This window comes from Petaurus breviceps, unplaced genomic scaffold, assembly GCF_028583685.1.
Source record: "Petaurus breviceps papuanus isolate PSGF00001 unplaced genomic scaffold, PetGlider_PUasm1.0 90897, whole genome shotgun sequence".
NCBI lineage: Eukaryota > Metazoa > Chordata > Mammalia > Diprotodontia > Petauridae > Petaurus > Petaurus breviceps.
Window position 1 is genome coordinate 1472272 of NW_027187374.1, and position 14273 is coordinate 1486544.

The 14273-nt window shown below is 35.6% G+C and overlaps 1 protein-coding gene across 1 annotated transcript in view; it reads left to right on the forward strand.

The window, feature by feature from the left end:
• The window catches only part of AGPAT3 (1-acylglycerol-3-phosphate O-acyltransferase 3), a 182162-nt gene that overhangs the window by 9272 nt on the left and 158617 nt on the right, over window positions 1–14273 (forward strand). The gene's annotated exons all lie outside the window — the stretch shown is intronic.

The window sequence follows — 14273 nt, forward strand, 5'->3', positions numbered from 1 at the left end:
TCTCCCTTCTTCCCTTCCCTCCCCCCTCCTTAAAGAGGCAGGCAATTTGATATAGATTGCATATGTGCAGTTATGTATAATTATTATTATAATTATGTATAGTCATATATTATAATTATAATATAGTCATATTAGCCATGTTGCAAAAGAAAACAGACCAAAAAAGAAAAAAAGAAAGAAAAAGAAAGTTAAAAAAATGCTTCAGTCAGCATTGAGACACCAGTTCTTTATTTGGAAGTGGATAGCATTTTTTCATCATAAGTCATTTGGAATTATCTTGGATCTTTTTATTACTGAGAATAGTTAGGTTATTCATAGTTGATCATTGTACAGTGTTGCTGTTACTGTTCCTGGTTCTGTTCATTTCACTTTGCATCGATTCATGTAAATCTTCCCAGGTTTTTCTGAAATCATCCTGTTCATTATTTCTTGTAGCACAGTAGTATTCCATTATAATTATCATAATTTGTTCAGTCATTCCCCAATTGATGGGCCTCCCCTCAATTTCTAGTTCTTTATGCCCCAGAAAAGAGCTGCTGTAAATATTTTTGTATGTTTAGGTCCTTTTCTTTTTCCTTTGTTCTTTTTGTGGGTACAGCCCCAGTAGTGGTATTGCTGGGTCAAAGGGTATCCACAGTTTTTATAGCCCCTTGGGCATAGATCTAAATTGCTCTCCAGAATGATTAGATCAGTTCACAACTCCACCAACAGTGCATTAGTGTCCCTATTTTTCCACATTCCCTCTAACATTTGTCATTTTCCTTTTCTTTCATATTAGCAATCTGCTAGGTATGAGGTGGGATACCTCAGAGTTGTTTTAATTTGCATTTCTCTAATCAAGACTGTTTTAGAGTACTTTTTCATTTTACTATAGGTAGCTTTGATTTCTTTTATAAATTGCCTGTTCATATCCTTTGACCATTGTTCATATCTTTTGACTTGTATTCTTACAAATTGGATTCAGTTCCCTATATATTTGAGAAATGAGACCTTTTTATCAGAGAAACTTGCTGTAAAAATTGTCCTAGTTTCCTGTTTTCCTTCTAATCTTGATTGCTTTGGTTTTGTTTGTGTAAAACCTTTTTAATTTGATGTAATCAAGATTATCCATTTTATATCCTAACATGCTCTTTATCTCTTGTTTGGTCATAAATTCTTCCCTTATCTGTAAATCTGACAGGTAAAATATTCCATATGGGACAATTAGATGGTGCAGTGGATAGAGCCCTGAACCTGGAATCAGGAAGACCTGAGTTTAGATTTGGCTTCAGATACTTATTAGCTGTGTGTCCCTGGGCAAGTCACTTGACGCTGTTTGCCTCAGTTTCTCATCTGTAAAATGAGCTAGAGAAGGAAATGGCAAACCACTCCAGTATCTGCTAAAAAAAAACAACAACCCCACAAATGGGGTCACAAAGAGTTGGACATGACTGAAACTCCAGAATAACAGAAAAAAAAATTCCATGCTCCCCTAATTTGAAATAGTATTTTTTTAGAGAGAAAAAAAAAAACCCCAACCAAACCCAGTACAATCTATTGCTATGTTGAAAAACGAAAACTTGTGCAACGTGTAGCTCCTATGTATCTCCTACCTCCTCAAATGGGTAGGTTGGTGGTATTTTCTCATATTTTTTCATTCAAGCCCTGCTTGATCTTTATTATTTTGTTACATTCACTTTTGATTTTTTGGTGTGTAGTTGTTCTATTTACATTGTTGTCACTGTGAATATAGTTTTTTTTTTTTTTTTTTTGCTTCTTGGAGGGGTAAGGCCAGGCAGTTGGGGTTAAGTGACTTGCCTAAGGTCACATGGCTAGTTAAGTGTTAAGTGTCTGAGGTTGGATTTGAATTCAGGTCTTCCTGACTCCAGGGCCAGGGCTCTATTTACTGAGTGACCTGGCTGCCCCATAAATATTGTTTTCTTGGCTCTGCTTATTTCAGTCTGCATTGGTTCATATAGATCTTTCCATGGTTCTTTGTATTCCTTACCCATCATTTCTTATAGCACAGTAATATTCAATTACATTCAAGTACCACAATTTGTTTAACCATTTCATAATCAATGGGCATCTACTTTGTTTCCAATTCCCTGTTACCACAAAAAGTTCAGCTGTAAATATTTTGGTGCATCTAGGATCCAAGCTTTGTTTAGTTAGAAGTGAAGCTGTAGTATATAATTTACCATAGAAAGACATTTGAATCATTATTTACATTGAACACTAAAAGAAACCTTTAGTTGGAGTATTTTTCACCAAGATGATCTCAGCAATTTGGCAGCTAATTAGATGTGACAAAGAATAGGTAACAGTCCCCTCTTCTCTCTTTATACTTTCTTAATTATCAGTCTGATTTGCTTGCATGGGTTTGATTATTACCTCTATGTAGATGATTTTCAAATCTATTACTCCCATTTCTAATCTTTTCTCAGAACTCAAGTTCTACATCTTCAGCCACCTATTGGGATATTTCTATTTGAATATATAGTATGTTCAAAATGGAACTGATCTTCTTTCTCCCTAAACCTGTCCTTTCTCCTATCCTCCCTATTTCTGTTGATGGTAATGCCATCCTTCTGGTTACCCAGGCTTGAAATCTTAGAGTCATCTTTGACTCTTTCATCTCCCTTAGCCACCATATTTAGTTAATTGCTAAATTCTATCAATTTTGCTTCACAGTTCTAGTATTTATCCCTTTCTTCTCTCTCAGTCATAGAATTCTTACTTTCCTTAAAGACTCAGCTCTAATACTACTTGCTATCCTACTTTTCTACTCTAAGTCTTCATTACTTGACCTAGAATCCTATAATTAACATTCTGACTGGTCTTTCTTCCACCTGTCTCTCTTTTCTCTAACTAATCCTTTACATAGATAACAATATAGTCTTAATCTACAAGTCTGATCATGTTACTCTTCTGTTCAAAAATGTTCAGTGGCTCCATACTGCTTATAGGTTAAAACATAAATACCTTTTCTTGATATTTATTCAGGTAATTAAATGAATCTATGTGATCTCATCAATTTGGATCTTCCCACTAGTGATGCAGATTGCAATCCATGCTGTCCCTGTCCCTCCCATAAATTCCCCACAGGAGGTCATGCTGATGCTGGTTGGAGGTCTTCCTTATTTTTTTTTCTTCTGACATTGAAAAGAACAGCACTTGGGCTATCCACCTGTTATCCCTTGCCCTTGCCACGTGTATAGATCATCTTTTTTGAGTATTCATATGCTTGATGATATCATTTACTTCTTTTATTCCTTTTTTTTTTTTGGAGGGGGGAAAGCAGGGCAATTGGAGTTAAGTGACTTGCCCAAGGTCACAGGGCTAGTAAGTGTTGAGTGTCTGAGGCCAGATTTGAACTCAGGTCCTCCTGATTCCAGGTCTGGTGCTATACTCACTCTGCCATCTAGCCACCCCCACACACTTCTTTTTATTCTTTGAAGTTTTTTATTTTTTATATGTGACAACATGATTATAACTACCATGCTCCATTCTGTTGTCCTCTGTGTTATACTCATTTTCTTTTCTTTGGGTAAATCCACAAAAACCATCAACATTTCTGTCTTAAACCTTAAAACCTAGCAAGGAGAGAGAAATTCCTCTTAAAATTATTACAGAATGTATAGAATACTTGAGTCAACCTTCCAAGATACATGTAAGAATTATATAAATACAACTGCAAAAAATGGTTTACAGAAATAGGGAGACCTAAATAATTAGAAAAAATATTAGCTATTCATTTGCAGGACAAGCCAATATAACAAAATTGATAATACTTCCTAAATCCATTTCCTCAATAAATGCCATACCAAAATACCAAAGTATCATTTTATAGAACTAGAAAATATAACGAAATTCACATGAAGGAAAAAATTCAAGACTCTCAAAAGAAACAGTGAAAAGAAATGGGCACAAAGGAGATTTTAGAGTACAGTGCCAGATCTCAAATTATACTACAAAGCAGTTATTATTAAAAGAGTTTTAGTACTGTTTAATAGATTGATTAGTGAATCAGATTAGGTATATAATATATACAAGCAAATGTATCTAATATTCTTAGTATTTGATAAACACAGAGGCTTCAGATACTGAGATAATGACTCATCATTTGACAGAAAACTAGTGGAAAAATTGGGCAGCAATATGGAAGGAATTAGATTTAGACCAATAACTCATGACTTATGTTAAGATAAACTCCAAATGGATATGTGACTTAAGTACAAAACATCACTACAAACATATTAAAGAAATATGGAAGAAAAACTCAGATCTATGGATAGAAGAAAAGTTCATGACCAATGAATAAAGAGGATCACAGATGATGAAATGGATAATTTCTATTATGTAAATTTTTTTTTCACCAATTTAATAAAGTAAAGATTAAAAGGGAAACAGTTAATTGGGAAAACAATCTTTGCAGCAAGTTTCTCTGATAAATTTCTTAATTCTAAGATACATAAGAAACTGATTCAACTTTATAAGAAAGACTCCTCTTTTGATAAATGGTTTTAAGCATATGAACAAAAAGTTCTCAGGAGAAGAAACCCAGGCTGCCTATCACCATCTAAAAAAATGCTCTGACTCACAAATAATTAGCAAAATGCAAATTAAAACAATTCTAAGATTCCACTTCACAACCATCAGAGTAGCAAAGATGACAAAATGGAAAATGATAAATGTTGGAGGAGTTGTGGGAAAACAAGTACGTTGATGCAATGTTGTTGACCTGTGAAGGAGTACAATTGTTTTGGAAAGCAGTTTTGAATTATACAAGAAGTTCCTAAACACTGTCTGTCCTTTCATCCAGATATATCACTGCTAGCCCTATACCCAAAAGAGATATAAAGAAAAGGTCCTTTATGTACAAAAATATTTATAGCAGCTCTTTTTGTGGTATCAGAAGAACAAAATGAAACAAAACCGGAAACTAGGAAGATCTCCAGTAATTGAAAGATATATGAAGAAATTGTGGTATATGAATGTGTTGAAGTACTATTGTGCTGTAAGAAATGAGGAAAAAGATGATTTTGAAAAGACAATGAAAGACATATATATTGATGCAAAGTGAAATAAGCAGGACCAAAACAATTTATACTATAACAGCAATGTTACAAAAATGAGTAATTTTGAGTACTTTTATAAACTGATGAGGAATGAAGCAAGCAAAACTGAGAGAACGATTTGTATAATAACCATACTGTAAAAACAACTCTGAAAGCTGTATGGATTATGATAAATATGATGACCTCGATTTCAGAGGACAAGTGATGAAGCATACTATCCATTACAGAGAAGTAATGGATTGAAGGTGCATAATAAGGCACATGCATTTTTGCTTACAGCTATGGGGGAATTTGTTTTTGCTTGCCTATGAACTTATTAAAGTAAATTTTTTTCTTTTCTCTTCTTTTTTTCCCTCCAAGTGGAGTAGGATATAGGCAGGAGAGAATTTTTTTGCTGCAAGAGGCTTCTCATGAAGTGGGAATAATCTGTAAATATATTTAATGTAAAAACAAAACAATAAAACTGAAAGTGTTAAAAAATGTGTTTCGTATTTTGTTGTCACATAACCCCACTGAGAGATGGGTGTTAAAAAAGAATACTGGCATTGATGGTCCTTTAAAAATCAGTTCTAATTTACTTTTCTACCCTGATTTCATATTATTTGCATTCATGGGCTTTATTTTCCAGACTAACTAGTCTGTCAACTCTATGAACCTGACATGGCATCTTCCATTTCTGTGTACCCAAGGGGGCTGTTTGAACCTGAATCTGTAGTGCATTGTGTCCTTATCTCTGACTTTCCCAGAATCCTTCTTGTACTTCAAGTCTTAATTCAGTTTTTTCATGAAGTCTTTCTTGAAACTCCTATTTGAAAGTGTTCTTTTTGCTTCTCAGATTTTTCTTGATTATTTTGTCTGAAATTCTCTGTCTTCGTTATACTCTCTATCTTGTGTTTTGCTTACCTGGTATACTTATAAAGGAATCTGAGTTGCCCGAGACCTTAAGGCTTATATTGAACATTTCAGATCACTTCTAAATCTGGCATTCTGTGAAAATATGCAGAAGGAAAAAGAGTACAACTCATACTTAAATAGGAATCTTCTCTATAACATTCCTGAAAAGCGATGACCTAGCCTCTCCTTAAAGACCCTGAGGCAGCATGATGTGGTGGAAATAGTGCTTAACTTGTCTTTGTTGTAATTCTCCTTGAAAAATACATATAGCATTTGAATTCTTGAGTCTGTTCTTTCTACATATTTCCCTCCTCTGGATTTCTGTGACACTTGACATGATGTTGGGCTTTCATGACACTTTCTTTGTCTGGCTGCTCTTTTGATGAATCTTTATCCATGTCATTCATATCCATAAACTATGGGTGAACCTCAAGGCCCTCTTCTCTCTTGATGACCTCCCCAATTCCTGTGTGTGATAGGACAATTATCAGGGTTTCACCCTTCCTCAGAAATATGGGTTAGGTTAGTTTTTCCATGAAAAGTGGCCAAACTGTTAGCAGAGACTTAATTGGTCCAGGGGTCAAAGCTACACTTCTTTAGAGGTAGCTTCATGATAGTACATGACTTCATTGAAAAGACTTTTTGGTCACCTAAGGATGTAAAAAAGTTCACCAGGGTAGAGTCAGAGTCCTTTACAATTGGGGATGTTTCCAAACTGTTTAAATCACCATACCTTGCCGTGTTTCATTGTGTTTTCATGTGCAGATGTGGGAGAGTAGACATCCAACCAAGTTAAATGCTGGAGTATTGTATCTTTGTTGAATATCCTTTCCATGAGGTGGCTAAGTAAACTTCTTTTTGATGACTGTTGAATGGCTTATGAGTTCCTTTTATTTTGTTACAAGATTCAACATGAACTAACCAGGTCCTGGCCTGTCTGAGTCAGGCCCACTATGTCTTAAATGACCTCTACAGAACTGACTCTTGTAACTAGCCTTAGTCTCTCTCCTTAGCTCTAGTCCCACATCACCAGCCATCTATTGTATATTTTGAAGTAGATGTTGCATAGGCATCTAAAGCTCAACATGTCCAAAATTGAATTCATTATTTTTCCCTCCAAACCCACTTCAGAACATTTTAAGGGTGCCACCATCTTTCTAGTCACTCTCACTCAGGTTGGTAACTTTGGAGTTATCCATGTCTCTTTACTTTCCCTCACACATGTCCAATATATTGCTAGGCCCTGTTGGTTCTACTTCCATAACCCCTCTCATGTCTATCATTTTCTCTCTTCTCATGTGGCCAACACATGAGAGGGTTCAGGCCCTCATTACTTCTTACTTACAGGGGGGAGGGTCCTCCTAATTGGTGTCTCCATCTCTAGGTTCTCATCTTAACAATTAAAACTCCACTATGCTGCCAAAGTGGTATTCCTAAAGCACGAGTTTAAACATGTCATTTTTGTTGAAGAAGCTCTAGTGGTTCTCTGTTGCTTTTAGGTTCAAATAAAAGCTCCTCTGTCACTTAAAGCCTTTGAGAATCTGGCTGCCTTTCTTTCCAAAATTATGAAACTTTATTCCCCTTCACACACACACATACTCATCTAAACTGGCTTACTGGCTTTCCTGAAGATAAAACATAGCATCTTTTATCTCCACAGCAAAAGGCTGTCTTCTATGACTAGAATGTATTCCATCAACACTTCTGCCTTTTAGAATCTCAACATTCTTCAAAACACCTATACAAGGCTTTTTCAGATACTTTCCCTGACTCAGCTATGAGTGTCTGCCCCTCCCCAATTGCCTTTTATTTACTTTGTATATGTTTTGTATCTGTGAAGATGTATACAAGTTGTTTCCCCTGAAAGGATGTAAACTTTTTTTTGTCATTGTATCCTAGGCAGCTAGCACAGTTCCTTGAACATAGGCAAGTACTTAATAATAAGATTAGTTGATGTTACTTTGGAGGGACTGCTTTTCCACTTAGAATATGTGTGACTTAACGTCTTTGGGCCTCAGTTTCCTCAACTGTGTAAAATTAGGTGGTTGGAGTCGATGGGCTTCAAGGAGGTCCTCCTAGCTCTGGATTTTACAATCCACTGATGGGGAACTCACTACGTATTGAATCAACTTTTTATTGGTTAAGACCTCAGATTATTAGGAAGTTTTTCCTTAACTTAAATATGCATCTGTCTTTCTGTAACTTTCACCTATTGGCTCTAATTTTGTCCTTTTCTACCAGGGAGAATAATTCTGATCTCTTTCACATGACAGCCTTTCACAGAATTGAGCATAGTGACCATGTTCTTTCTAAATATTCTCTTCAACAGACTAGACATTCCCGGTTGATCCATCCAGTCCTTGTCGCCAGTGCCCTCACTACTCTTATCATCCTCCTCTGGAAGTACTCCAGCTTGCTAGTGATGTCCTTCTTAATATGTGACCCAGAACTGAACAGAGCACTTTCGATGTAGTCTGACTGGGATGAGGTAAAGTGGGATTATTGCTTCCTCATTCCTTATCACCACCAGCAACAGCTGCTGACCAACTGCCATGAACAGGCAGCCCTGGGAGTGGCAGCACCCTCTTTGCCACCAGTTCTGGTTTTTGAGCCTACCTCTCGCAACCATCATACAGGGAGGCCACTCCCATGGAGGAGCTAGCCATGTTCACCAACTGTTGACCAGCTGTTGCAAGGCAGATAGCATAACTGAAGCACTACGGGCCCTGAAGGGAGATATAGGAAGCAGCATGAGCCAGGCCAGTTAAACTTCCATCTTAACCATCATTTCCTCAGACTTTGATGGAGATAGCCAAGGACCCTGAGGCCAAGAGCCTTGGGAATAGCATTGTTTCCAGCCTAGTGCTTTCAGCCATTCTCCTGTGGAGAAACAACTTCTGTGGAAATGCGGTCTGGCAACTGCTCCTACAGGTGCTTCAGTGACAGCTATTGGAGACCCAGAATGGGAAGGTCTTTCTACCAAAGACACTGGTGACACTGTCATTAAAGACACATTTGGCACTCTCAAATAATTCAACACCAGAAATTGATATCATTTTATCAGTGAAAATAACACTTAAATAGGAAGCATTACACCCGACTTTGCTACACCTTAAGGACCATGAAATTTTCCATGTGTGTTGTCATACGATTAGGATGGGAGTTCCTTCAGGACAGGAACTGTCTGACTTTTCTATGTGTGTTCTGTGCTTAGCACATAGTTAATACTTAATAAATGCTTCATTCCTTCATTAGCTTTGGACATTGTCCTTTTGTCAGTTTAGCCTGGTGACCTCAGAGTTAGGAAGACCTAAGTTCAAGTCCTGCCTCTGACTCTCTGTATGACCTTAGTCACAGAGATTATTCTGAGATTATTACACAGAGATAATTTCTGAGTTCTCCAGTTGCCTCTGAGACTATAATTATTGAGCAAATGTGCATTGGTACAGGGATTTTCCTCACTGGGAGAGTGTTTTATCAATGAAATATACTAGTCACCCTACCCCCTAAATCTTATTTGCCTTTTTGACTGCCACATCACTTTGTAGACTCATTGAACTTAACTGTTAAGGAAAATGAGATTTAGACTTGCCTAGGTCACATAGCTAATAAATGTGGATCTAAGACTGAGACTTCTGATACTAAATTTAGTATTCTTTCCTTTAGAGAATGGTACCATGCTAATAAACTACTCAGTGACCCCAGTGTACTACACATATATTGTGTTGATCATGTATTCTGGTTGTATACTACTTGCCATGATTTTCATATTGTATACATATATATATGTATATATATATATATATAGTGTGTCTATACATATATATGCATACATAGATGGGATTATCTATTTTTAACATTAATTAAAAAAAATTGAGTTCCAAATTCTTTTCCTCACATTGAGAAGGCAAGCAGTATAGCAATTATGCATGTGAAGTCATGTAAACCATATTTCCATATTTTGCAAAAAACCAACTCCAAAAAAGAATAAGAAACATAAAGAAAATTTTTAAAAAGTATACTTCCCTTTGCACTCAGAGTTTATCAGTTCTCTCTTTGGAGGTGGATAGTATTTTTCATATGATTCATATTTTGATAATAAGAAATGAAATACAGTGGAATCTGTTAGTATCTTACATATAAAATTTTTGTAAGTGGGAGCAGGGAAGTGATACCAAATGTATTGCTATTTGACCTTCAAAGACATAATCAAATATTGGGGTTATATTGTTTTCCACTGATTGATAAAGTTTAGCAAATTCAAATGCCTACCTTTTCTTCTACTATTTTGAAGGAATACTTGGACAAACTGTTATTGTTAATAACAACTGAGTATTTGGCAGCATTAAGAGGCAGAGTGTCCAGAAAGAAACAGTGCCAATGTTCCCCACCCTGGTTATCCAAGATGTGTTCAGTTCTGTGACATTTAAGGAATGACATTCAGAGTAGGGCAGCCAGGATGGTGAGGGGTCTTGAGATTTTTCTATACTAAGCTTAATTGAAAGAGCTTGGTATGATATTTAACCTGGAGAGGAGAAAATTAGCAGGGGCATGATAACTGTCTTATGGAAGGACTAGACTAAGTTTGATCTTGAGGGTAGAAGTAGGAAAAATGGGTGTAGAGGGAGATTCAGGAACAGTTTAAGGAAAAACTTTCTTTTTTAAAATCAGTATTGATACTCGAATGTGAAGTGGACTGTCATTTGAAGTTTTCATGGAAAAGGAGGGTGATAATTTTTCAGTAATGTGGTAGAGAGAATTCTCTGATAAATATGAGTTGAATTAGATGGCCTGTCTAGGTGAGATGATTAAAGTGAGCCTTGCCTTGTTAAAGACTAAAGTGTGACTGGCAAGCTATGATGGAGACAGTGACCGAAGTTGGAAGTTAAGGAGAGGAATTGTGAGAATGATCTGTCTGATGGCTTTAGACTATATTTAGTGGAGGAGCAGAGCCAAGATGGCAGAGTAGACTACATTTAGTGATAACTCCCAACATTTTGCTACTTTTAGATCATATTTGTTGTACTTGAAAGTTTCCATTCCCTTTATGTTGGGTAGGACTTATTATGTTATTCTATTATGTTAGGCCACTTACTCAATTTTGAAGCTATTTTTACCAGTTCTATCACTTCCAGCCTTCCTCTTATAAAGTACTCCCTCATAGTAAAAACTATGTTAGTAGTTTTTTGAGAGTCTGTAAACTGGGAGAGAAAAATGTTGAAATAAGGTGACATGAGGTAGTTTTGAATTGAGAGAAGTGAAGAGGAGGAAACGAGGTGTTCATAACCAGATGTACTCAGGCATGGAAATTCATTTTGGAAGAGAGTACTTGCTGGTTAGATGAGTTTTTCAAGACTAGATCACTGGTCAGCCGGTGACTGGTTTAGGGAGATGGGTAGCTATTTGATGCTTGAGTCTTTCAGGTGAACAGGGCAGAGTAGGGAAAACTATTCGCGTTTTATTACTCTCCATTAAAACTAGGCAAACAGCCAGAAGGGCAATTCTACAGGCCTAGCTTTGAGAAAATCTTTTGAAGCATTTTTATGTCCAGTAGAAATTATAGAATTTATCTTGGAAAACACAAAGTACTTTCCAGAGAATCTAGGGAATTTGAATTCTAGAGTTTCCTTCATATTGAAGAAAATAATTTTGGGCATTTTAAAGAGCATTTTTTCCCCCTGCAGACATTCAATTCTTTTAACAGTTTGAAGGAGGTGACACTTCTAAGGAGGTTTCAATGGCTCTGGTGCCTGATGTTGGGAGAAGAGTACTGGGAAATAACTGTGGTGTATAAAAACAAACAAACAAAAAATCCTTAAAAGACAGCACAACTCAGTGAGCTAGGAAACAAAGGTGACATGAATCTTTTAAAAAATTCATTATTTTTTTCAAAGATCCACCATTTTTTTCTCCCACTCCCTCACCACCCCAGTAAGAAAGTAGAAAAACAAAATCTGTTATAAGCAGGTAGAGTCAAGCAAAACAAGCCCACACACTTCAGTGTCATTATACATACACGCACACACCCACATATGCACATATATGTACACACACTTGTGCATATGTATATAGACATACGCATACACATTCACACATGTATGAATGACTGACTCAGTCTGCTCTGATTCTATCATATCTCTGTTAGAAGGTGGGTAGCATGTTTTATCATGAGTCCTCTGGAATTGTGAATGGTTATTGTATTGATCAGTTGCTGAGTCCTTCAGAGCTGATTATCTTTACTATATTGTTATCATATACATTGTTCTTTAGGTTCTACTTATTTTACTCTTAAACTATCTCCTTTGTTGCTTCTAATAGCATGTTTTCAGTCACATTCATATGCCATGACCTTGATCATTCACTAGTCCATGAGTAACCCTTCAGTCCATATTTCTTTGCTTTCTCAAACAGAGCTGCTATAAGTATTTTTGAATATATGAGTCCTTTCCCTCTTTCTCTGATACTTTTTGGGTTACATATCTGTTTTCCCACAGCTCCTCTAGCATTTGTCACTTTTTTTTTTGCCAGCATTGTAAATCTGATGGATATGAGGTAGAACATTAGAGATGCTTTAATTTGCATTTCTCTCATTATTAGTGATTTAGAGCATTTTAAAAATATGGTCATAGACTGCTTGGATTTCTTTCTCTGAAAACTGCCTATTCATATCCTTTGACCATTTATCAATACCTGTTATATGTTGGAAAATGTAACCTTTATTAGAGAAAATTGGTATAAGTTTTCCTAGTTACCTGCTTCTCTTCTCATTTTAGGTAGATTGGTTTTGTTTGTATAAAAACAAAACAACTTTAATTTTATGTAATCAGCCTTGTCCATTCTATTGTCTGTGATCTCTTCTAGCCATTGATCTGAAAGGTAATTTCTTCCTTTTTTCCTCTAATTTATTATGTCACCCTTTATGTTTAAATCATATATATTTGGAGCTTATCCTGTGTTAGGTGTTAGTCTATACCTACTTTCTGTTAGATTACTTTCCTAGCAGTTTTTGTTTAATAGTATTGAATAATTTTGTTGAAAAATAAACCTTAATAGCTTGGATCTTTGAATTTATCAGTTTATTGTACATTGTGTACCTAATCTGGTCTACTGATTGACCTCTCTATTTCTTAACCAGTGTCAAATTCTTTTGATGATTACTGCTTTGTAGTATATTTTGGGATCTGGCACTGCTAGGCCCTCTTCTGTTCTACTTCCCCCCCCCCCCCCCCCCCCCCATCAATTCCCTTCAGATTCTTGACCTTTGGTTCCTCCAAATGAATGTTGTTGTTTTTTCTAGCTCTATAGAGTAATCCTTTGGTAGTTGACTACTTTGTTACTGCATAAATAAATTAATTTTGGTCATATTATAATTTTTATTGTATTTGCTTAGACAACCATGAGCAATTAGCATTTCTCCAATTATTTAGATCTGACTTTAAAGAATGTTTTGTATTGTATTCATATGGTTCCTGTGTATGTCTTGGCAGGCAGACTCCCAAATATTTTATAAATTCTGTAGTTATTTTAAATGAAATTTCTATATCTTCCTGCTGGTTTTAATTGGCAATATACATAAATACTGATGATTTATATAGGTATATTTTATAACCTGGAACTGTTGAAGTTATTAGTTGTTATAAGTAGTTTTTTAGTTAATTCTTTAGGATGCTGTAAAAAAACCATCACATCATCTGCAAAAGTGATAGTTTTTGGTTCCTTTTTGCATATATTTATTTCCTCAGTTTCAGAATTTCTAACACTAGGATTTCTAAATAGATAGCATTAGTTTACCCTTTTTTATTTTAGAGTCCTTTGTTTTATTCTCATCACATATAATGCTGGCTCTTGGTTTTAGAGAGATACTATTTATATTAAGGGAAGCTCTGTTTATTATTATGCTTTCTAGTTGGTTTTCTTGAAAACAAAACAGGCATAAGTACTTTTATCTTGTCAAAAGCCATGATCATTGTTGTTCTTATTATTATATGATCAATTATGTTTATAGTTTTCCTACTATTGAGGCAGCATTGCATTCCTGGTATAAATCCAGTTTGTTCATAGTGTATAATATTTTGTATGTATGTCACTCCAATGTTCTTACTAATATTTTATTTAAAAATGAGTTTTCTATGTTTTGACTCTGGTTTAGGTATCAATACTATTTTTTGTATCATAGAAGGAATTTGGTAGAACCTCTCCTTTTGCTGTTTCCCTCAAATTAGTTAGTATTAGAACTAATTATTCTTTAAGTATTTGGTAGAATTTATTTGTAAGTCTATCTGGTTCTGGGTGTTTTTTTTTTGAGGAGGAAATTCATTT